This window comes from Dermacentor andersoni, chromosome 11, assembly GCF_023375885.2.
Source record: "Dermacentor andersoni chromosome 11, qqDerAnde1_hic_scaffold, whole genome shotgun sequence".
Lineage (NCBI taxonomy): Eukaryota > Metazoa > Arthropoda > Arachnida > Ixodida > Ixodidae > Dermacentor > Dermacentor andersoni.
The window spans coordinates 105068556-105080834 of NC_092824.1; the positions used below are offsets into that span (position 1 = coordinate 105068556).

At 47.0% G+C, this 12279-nt stretch overlaps 1 protein-coding gene across 1 annotated transcript in view; it reads right to left on the reverse strand.

Annotated features, from left to right (window-relative positions):
- The window catches only part of LOC126539007 (gamma-interferon-inducible lysosomal thiol reductase-like), a 77932-nt gene that overhangs the window by 32947 nt on the left and 32706 nt on the right, over window positions 1–12279 (reverse strand). The window lies entirely within an intron of this gene.

The following is a 12279-nucleotide window of genomic DNA, read 5'->3' on the forward strand; positions in this document are numbered from 1 at the left end:
CGTGTGATTTAATCGACCGTTCGATGAATCGGGGTAGATAGAAATTTCGGCATTCGCAGGTATATTCAGAGTGTGCGTGCGACAGATAGGGCTTCTTATTGTAGAGGGGAAAAAATAAAGAAGTCAGTTTTCTAATGGTAATGGAAACTGCACGGAAATAAGGGAGATGAAAGCTGATTGGACACGCGAAGCTTTGCTAATTGTATCCTAGTATTGTACCTTATATCTGTCGCTCTCCCACCCCTTGTATTGTTGGCGGCAAGTTTCCACAAATACGATCATACCAATGTGACCAGTCTGCAAACTCTGCGGAGTTGGGACTTTTCCACCAACAACCAGGTTACAACAGTAACTTCGTTAAATCGAGAGCTTCGTTAGGTGGAGAACTTCGTTAAATCGGGAGCCACGCTAAACCGGGTTTCAGATGTACGTCTTATAGTAAGGGGTGTACGTTGGTCTCTTTCCATAATTATTACACACCAAACTGACTAACGTGCTTGTCTTTTGAGTTGACCTTTTCCACCGGCAACTTGGTCAGACGGTAACTTCGTCAAATTGAGAGCTTCATTAAATGGGGAACTTCGATAAATTGGGAACCTCGCTAAACCGGCTTTAATTGTATAACTGTTCGCGACGTTGCCTTATCGAGGTGCGGGCAGACGAGACTCGGCAACTCCTTTATACTATAGATACCGTGGAAGTACCTCGCAATCGCCTCTTCTGCCGCAAAATGTTGACGATTTCGTTATGTATCCGGTGTTTCGTACTACGCCGCATTCTTACCTGGCTATTGCTCCGTACAGATTAACAGTCGTTCAGAAATAAGGATTATCTCTCTCTCCATGGAATACATCGCTGGTGCGTATGTATTACGAACTGGTAATACAGATAGGTCTACATTCTTTTTACCCAGTATTACTGAGAACCATGAATTGGGCCAAACAACTAAGTATTCGTTAGGTGCCTTGAGATTGCACATATGTTTTGCCCAGAACAACAATTATACCCAAGTGAAATTATCGTAGGGGCATGTCGGATTCTAAATAAGTTTCGCGGGGACTTTTTGAATGTAGAAATACGCAAAGAATGGGGAGCACAAAAGTAAGGTACGCTAATAATATAACTAAGATAAAGCGGATATAACAGGAAGTAAACTATTCAGATGTCAGTAATATTTTTTTTTTACCCAACACTCTGTTAGCCGCCAGGAAATTTCCTGGTCCACACACTTATTTCATATTTTAATTGGGCGTATGCTCAATTGGCGAAGAAGATGATGATGATGATGGAGATGATGATGGGGTGAGCAGTGCTTCTGTCAATGCAAACAAAGTACGCAGTTGTCGTTCGTAAAAATTCGCGGTATCCACACTACAGCGGCACGGCCATTTTATACGGGTGATGTTAGTCAGATGTGCACCCTTCTTGCGTGTGTGTGTACCAACGAAAGAAAAATATATATACATATATATAAAAATGTTAATACAAGGGAAGTGTTGTTGTACGAACGATTCGCCAAACGGCCGCGGCGAGGTGATCAGCGCCGGGAACAATCCAGGAGACGAGCCAAGCACGCTTTACGACGACCGCGCGAAGCGTAAACTGCGACCTAAAAGGCTCGCGTTGCACAGACGCCACTTTTGTTCTTGCTGCAGCTCGACAGAAACAGCTCGGCAAGAACGCATTGTGCAAACGCGCACAGACGCACATGCATCGGGAGCTTATAGCACTGCCCAATCGTCGGGAAAACAATCTGCGACGAAGCTCGCGAATCGATCCTTTCCGGCTTGCAGATCGAAGCGGCCTTTGGTCCGTGTTCGGCTCCGTCGCCTCGTACTTTTTCTTTTCTGCATTTTGATTGCTTTCTTCTAGTTTGAATATTTCTCGACTCCTCGTGCGCTAGCTTTTTTTTTTCCACTTAAATATCTTTTTTTTCCAACATTTGCTCTTTCCTTCTAGCGGACTCCATCTTTTCTACTTTGAATACTTTTTTTTTCTAGTTTGATCTCCTCACTCTACTTCGACTCCTTTATTCTACTCGAATTCCGCCTTTCCTGTGTTGATTCCTTCCTTGGACTTCTTTCTTACCTTGATTCCTTTGTTTTACTCTTAACAACTTCAGTTTGCGTTGGCTCCTTTATCTTACTCGAATGCATTTGTTTTTTTTTTTTTTGTCCTGCATTGACTCCTTCGACCGAATTTTCTTCTCCTATACTTAGACTTCTTTCTCCTTGTTTAATAGCTCTATAGTCTACTTTGATGCCTTCTGTTGCAACCCACTCGTCTTCGGTGTTTTTCTGTCGAGTGCCTCGAAGAGAAGGCATATGTCTACCCGATATCAACGGAAAACCGGTTGGAGCACTTTATTTTATTTATTTCTTTATTTTGTCCTTTGACGTCGAAACAAAACTGAACACTTGGAAAGATCAGTCTTGCCACGCGCACGGGCAAAAGTGTGCGTTTTCCCTGTCAAAGGAAATAGGCTCTGCGAAAGTCGATTTGGTCAGTTAGCTGCGTGCGCCACAGTCGACGCTGTGCCATTTCGAAAAAAATTAATGAAAATAAGAATAAAAAAGAATAGAAATAAAATTGAATAAAGAAAGAAAAAGGTTAAAAGAATGGTTCCGCGGTTGCTTCCTACGAGAGTTTTCTCGGAATTCCAAGTCATGTCCGGATCTAGGAACGATTGGTTACCTTGTCGTACCAATGGAAGTACGACGAGGCTCCTCGTATGTATGTATGTATGTATGTATGTATGTATGTATGTATGTATGTATGTATGTATGTATGTATGTATGCCTGTATGTATGTATGTATGTATGTATGTATGTATGTATGTATGTATGTATGTATGTATGTATGTATGTATGTATGTTGGTTGAATGGGGTTTATTGGCGCAAAAGCGGCTGAGGCTATGCTGCGCCAAACACGAGGTGTTTTAAGATCAAGTTTATGAAGGAAAAGGCTTTGTTAATCTATATTTTATGTAGAAATCCAGTGTCGTGTAGAAATTTACGGACGTCACATAATGGGACTAGCGGATCATCACCTAAAATTAGAGCAGGGTGTAGAGGTATGTGTAGTTGATATAATTTGTGCAAAAGTGTTCGTCTGTGTGTTTCAGTCTGCGTACATGTGAGTAATATGTGCATAACTGTTAGTGGCTCTTGACATTTCTCGCATGTTGGTGTGTCTTCTTTGGTGAGTAAGTATGTATGTATGTATGTATGTATGTATGTATGTATGTGTATGTATGTGTGTGTGTGTGTGTGTGTGTGTGTGTGTATGTATGTATGTATGTATGTTCAATGTCGCGCCGAAACCTGTGCGACAGCGTATACGTGATTGTAACCTCACATATCGCTATTTGGGTTGCTTTGGCCTCAGGAAAGGTTGGGTTGAGCCCCCTTGATTCTTCTAGCATGCGATGTAATCATTCTTTACCACCGATGTAAATAACTGTACACCTCCGTATAGATGTTGTAGATGTTAGTGACGTCACGTGTTGGTGACGTCACTGGCACTGACGTCGCTAGTTGGTGCGAGAAACACAGGGCGGCGTCGCCGCTAGACTTGCGTGTTCGCATCTTTTTCTGGCTTGCCAAATTTCCATTCATTCATTCATTCATTCGGTTTAATTATCGTCCCGAAGCGACACTGGGGCTATGACAGACGTCGTATTGGAGGGGTACGGAATCATTTTCACCGCTTTAGAAGAAGAGGAAGTATTCTATTTGTGTATTGTACAGAAAATTGAGGTTGAGCTAATGGCCGGAGGCTTGACAACGGCTTACCGCGAAAATATAAGCATTTTGTAATTCAAAGCAACAATCGTCATGCATGGCAACAAGATGCAAAGCGGGTGAACGAGAAAAAAGAAAATGACCTGGGGGTTTCCTTAACGTGCACTTGAATGCACGAGTGTTCTTGCATTTGTAATTTAAGGACTCTTTGATCTGAGGAACGAGGAGCGGGAAAGAAAAAAAGGAAAGAACAGTGTGTGCCAACATTTTATCCGCTGCAAACCTAAGTACTTCGCCCCAGCTTTGGTCGTCAGGGGCGTTAAATAATGGGGTTCTTAGATTGGAGTAAACGTGATAACTTAAAAGTGCGAGGCCATTTAACGAGCATATAGCCATCCTCAGGACTTGTCAAACTGCGCGCGAGCTTTGTAAGTCTATGAAACGCATATATGCATCACGAACGCCCGGCTGCATACTTTCGAAAGAACAGAAAGTAACATTTTATTATTCGTAATCAAACAGATTACAAGCTTTGTATAGTCGCATGGGTCCCAAAACCAAACTCAAAAGTGAGTTGTGGAACGGATATCTATGTCAGAGAGCGGCGTCTGATAGCGCATGTGGTACAGGGACCAAGATTGGCGAAAAAAAAATACACCTGTTATAAACAAGAGAAAGCAAGCAGTAGTGGCTTTGTAACGACAGAAGGTGCGAACAAGAAGTCGGCGAAAAGGCATACGGTTGTATTTCCTCGCGCGTCAAAGTTAAAGAATAAAACAAATAATGAAATGGGGCACTCTGCGGCAGCCATATACAGTAACTCTAAAATGGGAGATATTCAGAAGGACGCAGACAGAGTTTCCCTATCAACGATGCGATTCCGCGTAACCGCGGTATTTCCCGCGTTCGGTGCGTGAAAGAGTCTAAAAATAAGTCGGCGAAATCGGACGTGAAAGAACAAAACAGTGCTATAACGCAACATTAGTTTTTTACCGATTCTCTCTCTCTTCTCGCGCGGCCCTTCGCTTGTACGAAGGCGCCCCCCGCATTATTGTAGGTATAGCGCTGGCTACTGCGCTTTTTGTTTGTCGAGCTCAGGTTCGGCACGGCAGGTTCGATGCTTGCACGCCGAGCGACTTTCCTGGCATAGCATCTCTAGCGCTCGACGAATTCGCCCACGCGATACGCCTGTCCACGCGCAGGCCTTTGAAGGGAAATCGATTTGTGCAAGTGTAAGCGGTCAGTATTAACAGAGAGAGAGAGAGAGAAACCAAGGCGTACATTGTGCTCGCTTTGGTCTGCGTTGGCGGGAGGAAAAACACGCGGATTCGGCGGTGTTCTCCGTTTCTGCCACGCGAAACAAAGAGGAATATTCCTGCAGCGATGAGTTTCTTTTTTTTTTTGCTAGCAGCTTGCTTGTATGTACTTTATTTGATGCGAGATAACACTGAGATATCAGCTTGCCGCGGCGGCCTTATCGTTATCCTCTAAAAAATAAAGAAGTGTACAATCATCGCATTCTACCGATGCTAATATATATGGTGCAGCGACTTGAAGGCTGACAAAGGAGCTTAAGAGGTTAAGGACCGCGCTAGCAGGCGATGGAGGCGATATTCTAGTTGGCATTAAGAGAGAGAGAGAGAGAGAGAGAGAGAAAATAAACTGTCGGCAGGACATATAATGCGCAGGGCAAATAACGGGTAAGCATTAGAGTTACAGAATGGGTGCCAATTGGGAAGGGAAGCGCAGTCGAGGGCGGCAGATAATTAATGAGGATGGTGTGATGAAATTGGGAAATTTGCAGCCGCAAGATGGGGCGGGCCAGCGCAAGACAGCGGTAGTTGGAGGTCTCTAGGAGAGGATTTCGTCCAGCAGTTGACATAAGAATAGGTTAATGATTATGATGAGCATTGAGATCTTGCAACGGCTTCCTAATAGAAGTGGTCGCCTATAGTCTGATGAAAAAAAGAAAAAGAAATGTGGTTATATATTCAATCTTTGTTTCGTTATTTTCTCCGTAAGTTGTAGAAGAAAAGACAAATATAACCTGCGCTGAGGGACGCCGTACGGTGAGGTCTCCGGACTGATTGAGTGCTTGTTTTTTTCCGCATTCGGATGCCTTATTTTTGTTGAAACGTGCCAAGAAAGGTACAGAACTGGGATGTACGGCAATATCTGACAGAGGCCGCTGTACCGCTTATACAAATAATAGATAGTATTTCAAATACAGTTCTCTCGCGTGCGCCAAAATCGAAGTGCTTGAGCGTTTTTGCATTCTGCCCCATCGGAATGCGGCCGGCACCGACGGGTATCGAACCCTTGACCTCGCGCTCAGCAGCAGCACCGGGCCATCGCGCGGCGGGGGTGTCCGTAAATATAGCGTCATGCAGTAAAATGTACACTATTCAAAATTGGGTTTATTGCTGCGGCAGCATCTGTAAAATCTCGAAACTGGGTCTCGCTTGCTCGCTCGTTCGTTCGCTCGCTCGTTCGGTCGTTATATGCTGAAGATTCAGTTCAGCACATCAGAAACGCAACTATGGGCTCTGCGTTAAGCCATCCCGCGTTTAATTTAGCATTTTGACGCATCAAAGTCATCGTATATGGCTATACGATGCGTTGGGCATTGCAGGGATAACGTCAAGAAGATCGTAAATTCCGTTATTTAAATTTGGTTCATTAATGAACGAACATTCGCGATTATCGCGAAGGTACTGATATCGGCCGCTGCCGTGAAGCTTAACTGGTCAGCAAAAGTTATCACTATGTCTCGAATCCGCCATTCGTAATAATCCTAGACGGCTATAGTCGCGTCGCTAAAACACAGCACGCGCCTCTGTGCACCTCGTTCAGCAGGCACGTGGTGCGTGACCGCGTGCTCTCGGCTGCAGCCTCCAGCGGAACAGGTTTCTGACGGCCAACACGGGTTTCTTCCCATCCGCTTCTCCTTGTCTTTTTTTTTTGTTTTTCCTATCTCGAATAGCGCGTATATTCGGACCCCGGCCGGCTGTATAGCAAGCATGGCTGTGGCACGAGGGACTCGCGGAGAGGAAAAGACGTTACACGCGCCAGCGCACGAGAGACTGACCGCGGCCGCAGTTCGGCCGTGCGGTCGGTGCGCCGGGCATTAATTCGTGCTCCCGGAAAGACCCTTCCGCGTGACTGCTGTTTCGTCGTGCGCGGTGCGGTGTAGACGTTGAGGTGTTTTTGTTGTGGTTGTTGTTGCTGTTTGAGCCAGTGCTTAATTGCGGTCGCTGGGCTTTGTTTGTACCGCTGCCCGAAAGAAAAAAAAAAATCTGGACGCTCTCTCGTACCCGTTCCCCAATATTTTTCTCGGGCTTTGTGCTCGCTCTCCTTCATGCTCGCGCCTAATCACACTGACCAACACCCGACACGTGTTCGTTGGTCACTTCGATTCACCTTTAGCGTGCGGCACGCTCGATTGTACTCGCATCCAATCGCATTCGTGTCGACGGTCACTTACATCCGTGCTTACTTACGTCCAGTCGAAATCACCGCCGCCGGACCTTTCGTTCGCATCTTACGTTACATTCTGCTCGTGTGTACTCTGGCTATACTCAAACTCGTCGGCGCCCGCCGTGGTCGCTTAGTGGCTTTAGCGTTTTACGCTGCTAAGCCCGAGGACGCGGGTTCGAATCCCAGGCCGCGGCGGCCGCATTTCGACGGGAAGCGAAATGCAAGAACCTACGCCCGTGTATAGGGAAAGCGTTACGGAACCCCAGGTGGTCGAAATTAATCCGGAGTCCCCCACTACGGCGTGCTTCATAATCAGATTATGGTTTTGGCACGTAAAACCCCATATTTTTTTTTAAAGCTGTCTGACTCGCAGCGCGATTACACGCCCCTTCCGATTGGTTCAAAACCGCGAACGCGTGCTGGGATTTGATAACGCGACGCAATTTGGATGCCAAAGAATGCCCTTGGACCCGACAAGCCCGGAACGATTTGATTCAATTAAGCGGTTCGTTATGTGGAGTAAGGTTCGTACCGCGTGGACAAAGGCCGGGCCTCGAGCATATGGAACCTAGGTTTGTCGAGCTCCTTAGTACAACCTTAGCTATACCCTGCGCCGCGATGGGCTGAGCTGCTGTGATGTGCTGTAGGTGAACGCGACGCCATGGGTTCGACTCCCGGATTATATAGGTGACCGCGTTCATATGGGCACGGATTCAGAATGCTCGCCTACCTAAATTCGGGCGCAAGTTAAAGGAACTGCAAATTATCTAAAGCAGTCCGGGACACTCCACCATGACATCGTTCGTAGTCCCAGTCGGACCATTGTTTTACGTAAATGAATCCAACTGGTTGCGCATATTTTTGCAACGGCGGGCTGCACCTACTGCAACATGCATGCCTGCGCGATGTACGCTTGCCCTTGGAAGTCCGATAGCGCGATACTCTGCCTCGCGCTTTGGGCACAGATTATATAGACGAACAAAGGGCGAATTGTGCATACTGGCGCACTGATAAAGATGCTGCATTCGCCTTCGTGATTAGATTAGCCAGTTAGGCTGCGAGTGCAAAGTCCGCAACTAGAACTGATTGGTTCACTGTTTCTTCATTAATCGATGGGTCGATCGAGTGATTGGCTTTTTTTGCCGTCGAGAAAGATCACACAAGCGCTGCATGGGTCTCCTGATCAGTGTTGAAAACTTCCGGTTTCGTAAACCTGCGACTAAGCACGAGCTGCTTTTCGCGCTCAGAAGTGGAACGGCGTACATACAGTGAGCCACTGCCGCGGTTTATGGGAACTGCGGAGTAGCGAGAGCCCGATGAATTTCGCAGTCTCTTCTTGCCTTTAAGGCGCCATAATGAGGTGGGCTTTGTTTGGCGCTGCCACGTCTCACGCTGAAATGTGCAGCGAGTTCCCACCGCCTTAGTATATACGGTACGTGCAAACGTCCGGTTGTGGAATTACCCTGAGTTGCACGTTCGTAAACTAAAGGTTGCTACTAAAACGAGCAAGTGTATACAGTCAGCAGCTCCCGTCGATTCGACCCTTGGGGAAGGGGGAAGGGAAGGCCGAATTATCCGAAACGTCGAATTAACAAACGGCGGCAAGATGAACCAATCTAAATCTTTCTTTTATTGCCTGGAGTAGTGCAATAGTCGGCCGGCTACTTCAATCCAGTATTAGAACAACTATACTTGTAGGTCAGTAACCCGCAGACCATCCTAGAGACATCGTCAGGGACACCCGTCGCGGTGGCTTAGCGGCTATAGTGTCGCGCTACTAAGCAACGAGGTCGCTGGATGAAACCCCGGCCGCGGCGGCCGCATATCGATGGGGGCGAAATGCGAAATTATACCGGTGTCCCCCAATACGGCGTGCCTCACAATCAAATCGTGGTTTTGACTCGTAAAACCCCAGAATTCAGACATCGTCAAACAGACGTCGTCGCACAGGGCACAGTGCAAACCAATGTAATCACTGCAGCACAGGTTCCTGACGTTACCGTCGTCGCCAGGTAACGCCGTGTGCTCCATTTCTTGTGTTTTTAAGCTTTTAGTAACCGTTGCGGCGCATGAGAAGTCACCGGAGGGGGTCAATGGTGCTCGAAATAAACGAGCTTTCCCACCACATCAACGAATTGTTTGATACCTTCTCGACGCGCTCGTATTAAGCGAAAAGTCGGATTAACCGAGGCCCAAATAAAGGGACCGTATCCTCGGTAGGGAACTATCTAAAGCTCGCCACGATGAGTTACTCCTCTTTCAACAAAGACTTCCGGCACTGGAACGGTAGCACTGCATGTATGGTACTGTACGGTAGCAAACGGGACGCTTGTCTCGTTGACTTCCTTATGCGTTTCCGCATTTTGCTTTCTCAGCGCAGCCGCACAACCTGCAAGCTCGTTAGAGCACGTCACTCGACTGGAATTCTCCGAAAATACATCCTGGTTACCTAAGGGTGCACTGAAAGACGCCTCGTCAGACGCTTACGTCCCGTGTGACGAATAGACGTTTTCAAAAATGCTTGTTTCTAACATAGGAGAAAGGAGGGGAGGGGGGGGGGGGGTCATCTCACATCGGGCAAACCTTAACCCTCTTTCTCAAGGCGGAAACCTTTCTGTGGCAGACCCTCGGAAAAGTCGTGCATGATGTTCAGTTGCGTCTCAACAGAAAGTCAATTAAGGCAAGGAAAAGACAGCAGAATTTCTACGGCGACTCTTGGAAGGGAGAAGGCAGGGAATGTTCTTCCAAGTACTTATAACAAGCCCAGTGCTACTTTACCTTTGCTAATAGTCTTTTTCACATATTTACCCAGGTGGAAAAGTGACGCTGCAGCGCTCTATACAGTATGCGTGGGAATTTCGAAAACTGCCGTAATGCCGGAGCTTTGATTGTCATTTTTTTTTTCTTAAAGAGCCGGGACTCCCTGAATGCGTTCCTTTGCGAATAGTGTTTCGTCTTTCCCGATCGTCGGGAGAGTGCTATTTCTTGGCGCCGTGGAACTCCACCACGTAAGTGGTCGATCGAATTTCAGCATTCTGGCGTGTTCCAGCCAATCAGAGACGCCGTGGCAGCCCTGCCATCCAATCAGAACTGACAAGTTCGCGAATTTGGCAATGCCCACAGTAGCAGCGCCACTCTCTGCTAAAGCAGCGTGTGAAATACTGCCTTTTATGGTTATGTAAGAACACTTTTTCTCGACAACTTAAACACTCGTGCGCGCCGAGTGCTTTATACAGATGTGCAGCGAACGTTAACAGATTCCGAAGGTCGGTAAAGATAGACAAAAGATACGAACGTCTACGTCCATCGTGCGTCGATAAGTTTTAATCGTATGTTTCCGTATTGTTCGTTTACTTTCAATATGTTTCGCAATAAATTAAGACTCACTACGTGACAACCAACACCGTTTATGAATGTTTCTCACGTTTTGAGAAAGCTTTAATATCTCCGCATCTATGTTTTCTAGGCCTACCCATGTTTAAGCAAGACTACGTCGCTAAATATGGTGGGCAGTGGCACAGCGCAACGACGTCTCTTAGGAAACTCTCATTGACGGTGGTGCTAGATTTTCCTCCTGTGTACAATATTTCAGGAGACTATGACTTCGGTCATGGCCTTCGAGATCAGCTCGCAATTTCAGAGGATCGTCATTCGGCGATCTGACGAGAAACCGGCGTATTTATAGCAAGACTTGGCCGGTGGCCTCGAACGAAGAGTTGCGCCCCTTTATTTTTGGGTCGACTGTATCAAACGCGCACAATGCATTATAGCGGAAAGAGGAATTACCGCGACGAAGTGGGATCACCACGACGGAGCTGACCCGAAGAGATCCAAGCGATGATGGTGACTGATAGAAAAGTTGGCTCGCGTATATTGAACGCGCCATCCGTCACAGAAGCACCACTGGCGCGTCTTCCCGCAGCTTCCTTACGAGTCGAGTCGGCGTCGCGCGCGCACGAACAGAGGCGCCTCATTTGCATATCGTGACGGGCCGATGCACCGCAGCGCACATTCTGTCTGCCTCCGCGTCCTGTGCGAAGCCGGTCCCGCCTAATACGTGCAGAGTGTAGCTTATAATATACTTCATCTCAGTAGTTCAGTTCAGCGCTGTGGATGTTGCAGTTTATAGCCTTATGAAACGAGGAACCCGCGGACGCGTGCTAAAAGTGTATTCGTGCGCGCGTCTTCGTCTGCATCTCGATCGTCTGCGTGTCGCCTAGCTTGTCTGCTCAGCGTTTTTTTCCGTGGTACTCGTGAGTTCATCGATGCAGCATCGATAATTATCCGCGTTACGTTATTGTAGTTATCGAAAACATTAATAATTAAATTAAAATGAACACGCAGGCGCAAAATTGAAATCTTGAGGTGCGGTCCTCCTATGCTAGTATGAGATCTCGGAAGAAAGCAAGCAATCAGTGAACAGGTAAAGTTACAATATACGTAAGCGTTAAAGCAGAAACACATTGTGCTGTCACACTCCTCAAAACAAACAGTTAGGCCCATTTGCTCGCAGAAGACATATAAGATTCATCGTAAACAGCTGCAGTGGGCAATTTCTTTTATTATTTTTGAGGGCTTCATTCATTCCTAAATGAGGTGGCAGAAAGAGAAAAAAGGCACCGTGAATTTTTCGTAGGTGTTATTCAGTTTCAGTAACAACAGTTTAAGTCGAAATGCGAATAATTTCCTATTTCGATGTGGGATCGCATGCCTGCTGATGCTGAGAAAAAAAAAATGTGTATGAAACGTGTGTTTAAAGAAGGCTCCATCGTGATGAGACTGGTAAGAAATGCGCGTTGATATGCGGTCTACTGATAGGAGCCAGGGGACTCTCCTGCATTTCAAGTCTTCCCGATTGCACAGGCGCGCGCGCACAGATAGCATTGACGTGCACTGAGCATGCGCGTGGAAACTCCCTCATAGCGTTGTCAGCGCTGAACGCAACTAACGGCGGGAGGGAGCGCATAGGTGCACACCCCGTGGCAGGCGCGGCGAGCGCGAAATCGCGGAAGCGTCTTCTGCCGTGCCGTTGCCTCCCCTTTCTGGCCTCCCTCGACT